Raw genomic sequence first — 11,956 nt, forward strand, 5'->3', positions numbered from 1 at the left:
ATGCCTGTTGATTCTTTATGTGGGACACCTTTAGAAGTCAATATGTATTTTAAGGGGACTTTTCTCTTCTCTCCACACACAATATTCCAGATACTCCTCCCTCTGCACTCCCACCCCTAACCCTTGGAGTTTCTTGCAGAACGTCTCTGCAGGCATGACTCCAGCTTCCTTTTGGTCCCTTGGAGAATGAACAAGTCAGCCATTATCTCTGCTGCTCGCATTCTAAGGATGGTGAAGAGTTTCAGATGAAAGAAGTCCAGCTGGTGGTTCTCTGCCAAGTAAAACAAATCCAATATCTCTCTTACCGGTCTGTTTCGCCAAAGTCCCAAAAGGAAGACCGTTTTAAGACAGCGCCTTTTACATCAAGTTTTCAAACACCACTGGAGTTAAGGTAATCATAAAACTTTCCCTTTGGAAAGCGTTCATTCTTCAGGTGCTATGTGAAGGGCATCAGGGGACTTTCTGTAATCCAGTCAGTTTCACAGCGCACGGGCGGGCACCCGTCCCTCTCCTTACGCCCCCCACCCCACCCCGCCCCAACCACTCTTACAGAGCAGGGTGTCGCACAAGGGTTCTCAAGCCAAATGTTCATAGAGAGATTTGGACAAATGTTTTAGATTTACCATGGACAAAGTTTCATCTACTTTGGGTATTTTAAAATTGTAGCTCTTTAATCTGGTGAGATTTAAACACCCATAAGAAGTTTTTTTTTTTTTTTTGGTTTGGTGTTTTTGTTTTTTAGTAGATAGTTACCTGTACGAAACAGTTTAGTAAAATTTTTCAGTCTAAATGCTTGCTGGTTGAGTGACAATCGGAAATGACAGGTGTGTATAATAAAGGTGAATGTACCAGCAGCCAACAATAGATATGAAATTATTTCCTAAATATTATTGAAATATACTTTTTAAAAAAAAGATACTAGAACTTTTCATTAATATTGAAGTATGGCCATAAGTGGATCATCTCATAAAACTCAAGAATTCCAATGACTTCTAAATGTCTGCATTTAGCCATCGGGAATCCACAGTGTCCACCGAGACCTGGAGTGATCACTGAGGACTGAAGGGCACTTGTGGAGCCAGCATGAATGAGGAGAGCTTTCTAGCTTTTTAAATTTGAAATTTGAAAATAAAGCTATTTCCATATAATATAGTCTGATCACAGTTTTCCCTCCCTCATCCTTTCCAAGATCCTCACCATCTCCCTTCCCTTCATAACTCTGTGTTTTCTTTTTCTCTCTCTTAAGAAAACAGACAGGAAAATAAAACAATAAATAAGAATAAAATAAAATGAACAAAAACAAAAAAGAAAAAAATCAGAGCATGAGAAACAACACACACACAAATATACACACATATACAGGCACACACATGTACACACACATACACACATACACACACATACACAGATATACATACATGCAGACACACATGCAAGCACATACACACATATACACACATGCACGCATATGCATGCATACATACGCATTCATACATGTACACACATACACTGATACACATGCATACCATAAAAACACAAAATCAGAAATCATAATATACAAGTAAAAAACCAGTAAGGTTAAAAAAAATGCCCAAAGAAAACAATGTGAGAAAAAAATCTCTACAAATACCGCTGAGTTTGCTTTGCGTTGGCCATCTACAGCAGGCCGTGGAGCCTCACCTTAAGTGTGGTTTGTGTGCCTACTCCTTTGTGAGTACCTGCTAAGTGGAGGCAGCTTCTGGGGTAGGAACAAGCTTGTTTTCACTCACCCTGTCAGCACTTAGAGCCTGTCTGGTTTGGGCCTGTGCAGGCTCTGTGCGTGCTGCCACAGTCTCTGTGAACTCATGTGTGTGTCAGTCCTGTAGTGTCTGGAAGACACCTTTCTTTGGTATCATCCATCCCCTCGGGCTCTTACAATCTTTCTGCCTCTTCTACATAGTTTCCTGACACCTAGGAACGTGCTTTGATGAAGACTTCCATTTAGGGCCAAGTGTCCCAAGGTCTCTTATACACTGCCCATTGGAAAACTGGAGTTTGAATCCCGGTCCTGACATAAAAAGCCAGTCATGGTCCTGTGCGTGTCTGTTATCCCCATATCGAGAGACACAGAGACATGAGTATGTTTGGCTTGCCGGCTGCCGTCTGAGCTGTACGCTCAACAAGAGGCAATGCTCAGAAGGAAAAGCTGGGGAGAGATACAGGAGGAAATCTGACACCCTCTTCTGGACTTCACATGTATATGCATCACACACACACACACACACACAAATACCTCTAATATATACACATGCACACACCCACACTCACACACACAAATACCTCTAATATATACACATGCGTGCACACACATACACACACACAAATACCTCTAATATATACACATGCGTGCACACACATACACACACACATATACCTCTAATATATACACATGCATGCACACACACATACACACACACACAAATACCTCTGACATGTACACATGCGTGCACACACACATACATACACACACACAAATACCTCTGATATATACACATGCATGCACATACACACACACATGCACACAAACACAGCATTCAAAACATTATTTTCATGAGCTAAAATAGTAAATAATTATGATTTAGGGGTGTAGAAAAGTGAAAAGTAATTTAGGTAATAAGAGTTTCCCTCCTTAAAAACCAGGTGAGTTTACACTTTGGAGGCATACAGGAAAGAATTGGGTATAAAATATAGGGTTTTCATGTCAACTCAAGATTCAAAATTTGCAAACAAAGAGAATAATAGTAACAATGGTCAGGGTGAGCTGAGACAGTGAAAATCTGTCCATCTAGCCCAGCTCAGGCCAGCCCAGGCCCAGGCCCAGGCCAGCCCAGGCCAGCCCTGCCCTGCCCCATCCCACCCAGCTCCGCCCGCCCAGCCCAGTACATCATAGCATATAAGCAGGCTGTTCTAACTTGCCTTCTCCTGTAAAAAACACTGTGATCCAAAGCAACTCGAGGAGGACAGGTTTGTTTACTTGTAGACTCTAGTCCATTAGGGAAGGAAGCCAAGGTAGGAAGTCAAGGCAGGAGCTTGGTCTGTGACTGCTTTTGAGTGGGTGCGATACTAAGGTTAGAGTTACTATGGAGTGTGATGGCCGGTCACATGGTGAGTTCGCCTGTTAGTAAGTGGCCAAGCGCATTTGTGCATTGCCCTGAACAAGAGCCTCTTCCTGGACCTTGCTTTCGGGGTGACTTCATACAGTGCTTTGGACGCTGTCCTTCCTAGTAAGTGTTTACAACACGACTCTGCCATTTTAATTTGTTTTCCTGGTGACATGTGCTGTGGAGTATCTTTTCATGTGCTTTGTCATCTGTGTACTTCCTTGAGTGTTAAAGACTGTGGCCCAGTTTCTAGTTGGCCTTTTGTGTTCTCTTTGAGCTGATGTTCAGAAATCTTTGTGTGCTTTGTGCAGCAGTACTCTTTCAGATGTGTCCCAGCCCCCTAGCCAGTGGTTTCTAGTCTCATTTTCTCCAAATTGCCTTTCAATGAGCAATAGTTCTAAATTTTAATAAAACAAAGCAGATACATTTTAAAAAGATGTTTATTTTTATTTTTGAGTATGCTGTGCTATGCACTCGTGTGTGTGTGTGTGTGTGTGTGTGTGTGTGTGTTCATGGAGGTCAGAAGAAGACCCCCTGATGCTAGAATTGTAAGCAGTTGCGATCCTCTGGAAAAAAGAAGTAAATTATCTTAACTGCTGTGCCACCCCTCCAGCCTCCACCAAGTTTTGCTTTCATAGACCATACCACTAATGTTCTACCTGGAAATCTCATCATCAGGCCCTCAGCTTGGAGGTCTGTCCTGTCCTTCCCTGTGCTATCTTGTCCTGTCCTGTCCTGACCCATTCTGTCCTGTCTTCTCCTGTCTTCTCTCTCCTGTCCTGTCCTGACCTGTTCTGTCTTGTCTCGTTCTGTCCTTTCCTGAACTGTCCTGTCCTTCCTTCCTGTAACTTTTCCCTTTCTGCACCTCTTCTCTTTGTCCTTCTCACCTCTATGCATACTTTCTCTGTGCCCATTGCCCTGACCCATCAATACATACCTTCTGTGCACTCACTGTACTGAGCCCTGACTTACAATGCTATCAGTTAATTTCTGTCAAATACTTTCCTCTGGGCCTACCACATTCCCAGGTTAGCAGACTTTGTATATGAAACTCTCTTGGTGTTGTTGTTTGTCAGCAAACATGCACTTCGACCCTAATATTATGGTGGAATATATAATTTATATAACAATCAAATCATGGCTCTTGATTTTGGTTTTCTCATAGTTTATTCCTCCAGTTCATATATCTCAGGAAACAGCATGCTATTCTCCTCTACACAGTAGGCATCTTCTAATTGTCTCTTTCTTCAGTCTCTTCCTCAGTTTAAGGGGTACCCCATCACCCTCTAGCATACTACCTGGCTTGGATTCTCTGCCCTTGTTTACTGAGCTGTTTATTGTCTCCTTTGCCTTGGTTCCAATGGGGTGGGGGTCGTCAAACTTCCTTGTTCACAGTAACACACTTTTCTCTTCATGCCTGCCTCTGAGTAGACCTTCAGAAACTATTTTCTAGAATCTTAGGCAAAGCTAATAACTAGTGGTACCATGGGAATTGTAAACTAATGATGTCCTTCCCAGAGACAAGCCACCCAGCGAATGGTGTTCTGTTGCATTTGCTGTAAAATGCAGACTTCTTACTGCAGCCTACAGAGTCCCACAGACACTGACTTCCCACCAGCTATGAGCTGACCCCATTGCCTGTCATATCCCCTGAGCACTGTCTTTCTAGGTCACTGACTTTTATTCACTGACCACTGGGCTTCTTTCTGTCTGTTAACACCAACACAAAGTCCTCGGGATTGTCACGTTTCTGGTTTTTCCTTATCATTCAGTTTTTTTCTTTGCATGAGTTCTCACTCAGTTTGATGTGGTCACCCAGTCTAGCACATGACTGTGCCCAGTGTTCTTTGCTACTCAATGGCTTCTTCCCTCTTTACTGAGCTGATTTTATCCTCCTTTTGCCATCTCCCCACTGGGATTGGATGCTGTCCGGTTTCTTTATTGTAGCATAGTTATCTATCACAGTGCTTGCCTCCATGGAGACCCTCAGAAAGTATTTATTAAAATTTGGGGGAAATTTTAAAACTCTCCATTGGGCCTCCTGTGTTTTAAGTGTCTCATTGAAAGTTAGGATTTAATAGTAATCAAAACCCAGTTTGTGTCCACAAAAGAGACCTAGTGGTACAGTGTAGAAGCTATACAGAGACAGCAGGCGTTTGGGGAAAAGAATGGAAGAGGGATGGCTTGCCCAGGCTTGAGAGGAATGATGGCCTGAGATGCTTCCTCAGACTACATGACATACTGCAGTGAGCACTATTGAAAGTGTAAAAACGATCCAGCATCCTGAGGAGGAAAAGAGCTATAGAGAGACCTAAGAGAAGCTCTCCTCTGTGACCTCAGTCTCTCAAGACTGCATCACACCAAACTAACCCAAACCCAAACCCAGAGCAACCTTAGCCCTTTTCACTGAGTGCCCTCAGCCTACACTACCTGCTGGACAGTGAGTACTTGTTACATAATGAGCTAACGCAATACTTTATTTTATTCGATTATCAATTACTTTATTTTCCTAACTGTTTATTTGGTAAGCCATTTTCCCCTTTATTCTTGTCTCATATATTAATCCTGACCACAGTTTCCCCTCCCTCTACTCCTAGTCCCTTTCCCAGATCCACTTCTCTGTTTCCTTTCAAACAGAAGAGCAGGATTTCCAGGGATATTAACAGAACACAGTCTAGCAAGATATAGTAAGACTGGTCACAAAGCCTCACATCAAGACTGGACAAGAGGACACACTATGAGTAAAGGGTCTCAAGAAGAGGCAAGAAAGTCAGAGGCACCCCTACAAGAACAGTAAACAACACAACCATAATGTACAGTTACTTGTTTTTTCAACAAAGGAAATGGGAGGCTCAGAGCTTTGATTCCATGTGTTTGAGTCAACAGTTTTGAATTGTATTTATTCCATTACCAATCACATCTCCTCCAAGGACTTTACTTCTTTTGCTTTATTTTGCCATGAAAACTGTTGGCCCATTACTTCTTTTCTTTTCCACAACTGTCAAAGGTTTGCTGTTTGCATGCACTATAACTACAAAATTAAATATATTGGTCCAGTTTTACAACCTCAGCAAGTAGTATGGCTAATTTTCTTCTAGACAACAGCAAAAGTGTCCTACCTGGTCTTTTGCTTGCAATAATGTCATATATTTTCAATCCATTTCTCATTCATTGCAAACCAGTTCTTCATCACAGTGCCGGGCTCCCCATGTCTTATTTCTATCATTCACGTAAGTATCCATGCACTGCAGCTTTAAAGGGCACATGTTTTCTTAAGTCTTTGTTGCCACATTGACCACATGACAGAGAATGTGTCTCCTTAGGTGCATTACTTTGCACCTTGTCATTCAGGAACTTCCTTAGATAATTTTTGCCTCTTTTAACGTGTTTTGAGTTACTTTTTTTCCTGATATAAGAAAACTGTGACTCTTAATCTTGATCATACATTAGAGTCATACAAGGAGATTAACAACACATTCCTGCCTATTTTCCAACACAACTAATTCTAAATTAATTTCCATGGAGGTATGGGTTTCTTTTTTAAGTTTTCTAACAAATTCTACTTGTTCATTCTGCCTTTAGAACAGATGCTTTAAATGTCTTGCTCCTGAATGGACAGACTAGGAACCATTTGCACTAGTCATTTGAAGCATTTCGGGTTCACCCTGACCCAGTGAATTAGGGCATATTAACAAGACTACCTTCTTCAAGAGTGGTTCCATGTTCACTATAAGTTTCACCATAAACCTTTCCCTCAGACCAATTTGTTAAAATGAACCAAGACGAGTGTCGTTAGCAGCTCTGATGGCCCTTGATTTTCACTCCAAATTTACTCATCATCTGTCCATGTGTTTTGACTTATGTACTGCATAAAAGTGTTTATTTCAAGGTCAATGAGAAGGGTGTGAGAAATGATTAGCTCAAAAGTGGTGAAGATGTTCTTTAATAATTTTGTCCTTAGAAGAAATAATTATTTGAAAGAAAACCTATTTCCCCCATTTTTCAAGCCCATATGCTTACCCACACCAATCAGAAAATCTTCCACCACCAAAATGCAATGAAATGACCTTCCCAAGCTCATCTAACTGTCCCTTTCAGGTTGCTTCTCTGAGTTCAGAGGGAATTCAGCAAGACCTTCTCAGAGTGGATGGCTTTCCTCCCAGACACGTGGATTTTCAGATTCTACCCAACACTAGTGCTGTGTCTGAAGGCAACGGGGCATTTATATACAAAAAGAAAATATCTGAGACAATGGTTCAAGCACACAGACTCAAGCAAAGGATGTTAAATATTCCAAGGAAAATGATCAATTATGGGGCAGTTAAATACACCTCAAGAAACCCCGCCTGTCTCCAAAGCCTTAGGGAAGAAATCAAAACTCCGTCTAAAATCCATAGTGAACGTTAGCAGGGGAAAGCACCTGGCCCCAGCCATTCTATGACTGAGCTCATAAAAGCGGAGGGCAATTATGCAGCTCGTACCCTGTAAAATTTGTCAGCGCACATGGAAAAACAGAGGGAGTGCCAGGAGCCTGGCACAAATCAAACGACATCCAGACTGCTAAATAAGGGAGAACTGAGCAAGAAGGATCTGCAGATCAGGCCCTGGAAGGTTCCCTCACTGCCCATCAATCCAGCTTCAATAAACTATTTTAAGCTCAAGACATCCCGGGAGGCAGAAGACGTAGGGGACATTTACAGAAAGAAAGCCACATTGGTTAAGTGTGACAATTTGGTGTCTATGGGGTCATCACATGAAGCTCTCCAGTGACAGTACAATGTCATGCCATCCCACTCTTCTGTCTCCCACAATTGACTAGCACAGTTGTGGATTGCGATGAATGCAATGGGGTGACAATGACTTCATGTTGCTTGTTCATGTCAGCATTATGTTGGAACATCTGGCTTCTGTGCTCTTTAAAATGGCTAGCTCTAGAAAGTGACCAAAGAAGAACAACAAAAGAGGAATGTTTGGACCCTGCAGAAAACTAACACATTCAATTGATTCAGTAAACATTTTTGGATGACTAGCATGTGAAGAGTGCAAGCATAAGGAATGCAGGCCTGCAGGATTTAAAAAGAAACACACAGACTCAGGTCACTCGTGTTTGAAGAAAATGAATGCCCAAACTTTTACTGAGTACACAGAATTTATAGCCCAACCACTGAGCGGAAGCACAATGGAGAAATGAATTTACATTCTCAGCAGGGAAACTGAAACTAGGGCTAAGATCAAAAGATCTAGGGTTCAGGAAGGCTGGGTTGTTCCTTCAGAGGAACAAAGGCTTTCACATGCATCAATCAGCAAGGCTCAGCAGGGGGCAAAACCCAACGGTCTAGGAGGATCCAACAAGACTGGAGGGCCCAAGAAGGTCTGACACAAGTATGAGGACCTGAGTTTGGATCCCCAGCACTCATGTTGGAAAGGTTAGGCACAATAGTGTGTACTTGTAATTCCAACACTGGGAAGCCAGTCTAACTGAACCAGGGAGCTTCAGTTTCAATGAGACATTCTGCATCACAAAAACAAAGTGGAAACTGTTAGCACTTGACATGGACCTCTGGTCTCCAAATGAGTGTGTATGTGTGCATACATATACACACACTCACATGCACGCACATTCACACATACACACATCTGTGCACATACAACAGTGCACAGATACCCATGCACACAGGGGAACACCCATGCATATCACTGCATACATTCTTGTCCTCACAAATGCACAAATATGAACACATGTATACACTTGCATGGGCACACACAAAGAGGAATTAGGATTAAGAACTTGAGAGCCTCCTTTGCTATTGTGATTTTTCTTGAAGGACGGGTTCAGAGAGGCTTGTTAGGTAATTTGGGCTTGATATGTTACAGCTGTCAGAGCCTTGATGCTCTCTAACCACAGTTTGTGGATCAGCAGCTTGGACATTGGAGGGAAATTAGATAGAAATGCAGAATTTGGGCACCTAGAGCTTCTGAGGCTAAGTTTGTATTTTCACACTGTGGTGCTTTGAATAAGATGGCTCCCGTAGGCTCATATGTTTGAATAGATGGTCCCCAGTTGGTGGATCTGTTTCGGAAGGCTTATGTGAATGGCCTTTTTCAAGGAGGTGTGTCACTGGGGGTGGGTTTTGAGGCTTGGAATGATTCATGCCACCCACAGAGTATTCTCTGTCTCCTGTTTGCTCTTTGTACTCTCAGCTGTTTCTGCCGTCATGTTCTTTCTATGCTGTCATGGATTCTAATCCTCTAGTAGCCTCCCTCGGTCACAGCATTTTATCCCAGCAGTAGGAAAGTAACATACACATTGAGTGTGGCATGTGCTAGTCTGCAGTGCTGCGCAGAGACAGCTGGATGGCAGCTCAAGGGGAGGAGGCTGACTATGACTATATCCATAATGGAGAGTGTGGTCCTATATTGCTTAGAAGCAATGGTTCCAAAATGTGCTGGAGGGACAAGCTGGCTGCTTCTCCGATCCAGTAGACTGTATTTTTTCTACCTCAGGCTCCCACCTTTCATTGGATCTGAGTGAAGTCTGGGCACCTGATCCTGACTGGCATTCTTTGAAGAGAGTTCGTATAGAGACAATGGTGATTAATGGGGAGCTGGTATGAAAAGCATCAGTGACAGTCAACCAGTCATAACTGTTAGTGTTGGAGCACTAGAAGTTTGGTCCATGAATCTTGTTGCAGTCTAGGCAAGGCCATGCTTGCTCTGATTTCTCTGTCTTGGATGCTTGCTGTAAACCCTTCCTGGTTCCCTGTGAGGCTTGGTCTTGATCCCACTGTTTTTTCACCACAGGGAAACCATACACTTCTTTGTTGCCTTGACACAGAAAGCAGACAGAATGATTCTTTAAAAAAAATGAGTCCATTCACATCATTTACCCAGAGAACCTTTTGTCTGTGCTTTCCATCACTGTGAGAAAAAGCTTGAGTCAACTTAAAAGCTAAAATGTTTACTTGGTTTGTGGTTTCAGAGTTTCAGTCCAGGGTTGCTTGGCTTATTGCTTTTGACCTGTTGTAAAACGTAGAAGATTGTGCTGGTAGCACACGGCAGAGCTTCTCACTTCCACTCAGGGGAGGCAGAGGAAGAGAGAAAGCTGTAGAGGTTACCTTCATTCTCCCTAATTGTGGTATATCTCTGTATATCCAATTGTTAATTGCTGAACCACAGGGAGCTAAAATGCTAGCAGATTCTGCTATAGTCATTACAACGACCCATTACCAGCCTCCAGTTTTGTAAACACTAAAGAGAAGGTCCCATTGTCCTCTGTCCCTAGACCAAGAGTTGTATCAGATGTATCTCACTGCTGATTGGTTGTTATAAAGAGCAGCTAGGGCAGGAAGTAGAAGTCCAGCAGAGAAAGGAACTCTTGGAAGAAGGAGGAAGATCCTTTTTTCCAGGAGACATGAAGGAAAGAGACGTAATCACAGGGTTGGAAGTCATAGCTGGCCACTTGGTGGGACAAAGCTAGGTGATCGTGGTAACTTAAACAAACTAATTGAGCGTCTGTCCAGCTAAAGCCTAAGCTTTGAAATATAAAGGGTCTCAGTGTCTTTATTTTTGGCTGGCAGACCACCAGGATCCTGCGACAGGAAGCAGTCAGGGTCTCAGTACTTACTCCAGGCTTATCACAACCTCAATTTTTATTAATAGGCTTCACATCTTCAAGGTTCTCCTCTTCCTCCCTCCTCCTCATAGCACCCCTGACTGAAGATCATGCTTTAACTTGCACACCCTGTAGAGGCCGTCTAGCTCCATGCTACTCACATCTTGATAGCATGATAATGGAAGCAGCCTCTGAAATAAAAACGAAAGCATGTGTGTTATTGCATTCATGAAGGCTCTGAACTTTTTCTTCTACATTTGCTGTATTCCTGCAAGGTCCCTTGTCTCCCCTATTTCGTTGAGATAGCTCCTCTTATTTCTAGTCTCATAGACTACTAGAACTTGCAGTTTCCATGTACCTCATAACTCCATGTCTTAGTCAATATTTTATTGTTGTGAAAAGACTCTATGCCCAAAGCAACTCTTATAAAGGAAAACTTTTAATTGGGGATTGCTTACAGTTTCAGAGGCTTAGTCCATTATCATCCTGGCCCAAAGCGTATTGACACATAAGCAGATATGGTGCTAGAGAAGTAGCTGAGAGTTCTACATGTGGATCTGCAGGCAGCAAGAGGAGAAAGACATTAGGTTTGGCTTGAGCATTTGAAACCCTAAAGCCTACCTTCAGTGAGAATTCCAGCAAGGCCATTTCTCCTAATCCCTGTCAAGTAGCACTAATCCTGAATTCCCTAGCATTCAAATCCATGAGCCTATTTTTTGTTCAGACCACCACATTTCACTCCTTGGATCCCAAAGGCCTTTAGCCATATCAGAATGCAAAACTGCATTCAGTCCAACTTCAAAAGTCCCCATAGTTTATAACAGTATCAGCACGGTTTAAAAATCCATAGTTCAAAGTCTCTTCTGTGGCTTATGGCGCTCTCTTAACAGTACTGCCCTGTAAACTAAAAATAAAAAAGCAAATCACATACTTCTAATATAAAATGGCATAGACTATACATTCCCATTCTAAAAGGGAGGAAAAGGAATATAGTGAAGAAATAATGGGCCAAAGCAAGATGGTGAATCAGCTGGGCAAACTCCAAACTCTGCATCTCCATGTCTTCTACCAAAGTGCTCTTCAGATCTCCAACTCCTTTCAGTTCTGCTAAGTGTAACACACTTCTCTCTCCTGGGCTGATTCCACCCCTGTCAGCAGCTCTCTTCGGTAGGTGTCCTATAACTCTGGCGTCTTCAACATCTTG

General features: G+C 42.6%; 1 long non-coding RNA gene across 1 annotated transcript; it reads left to right on the forward strand.

Annotated features, from left to right (window-relative positions):
• Nucleotides 1-2,961: 2,961 nt before the first annotated feature.
• On the forward strand, nt 2,962-10,981 carry LOC148005628 (uncharacterized). The gene is made up of 2 exons (XR_015621396.1): nt 2,962-3,263; nt 7,239-10,981. It is a non-coding gene; the product is annotated as an uncharacterized LOC148005628 (long non-coding RNA).
• Nucleotides 10,982-11,956: the final 975 nt, after the last annotated feature.

The sequence above is a fragment of the Rattus norvegicus genome, chromosome 5 (genome assembly GCF_021556685.1).
Source record: "Rattus norvegicus strain SHRSP/BbbUtx chromosome 5, alternate assembly SHRSP_T2T, whole genome shotgun sequence".
Taxonomy (NCBI): Eukaryota; Metazoa; Chordata; class Mammalia; order Rodentia; family Muridae; genus Rattus; species Rattus norvegicus.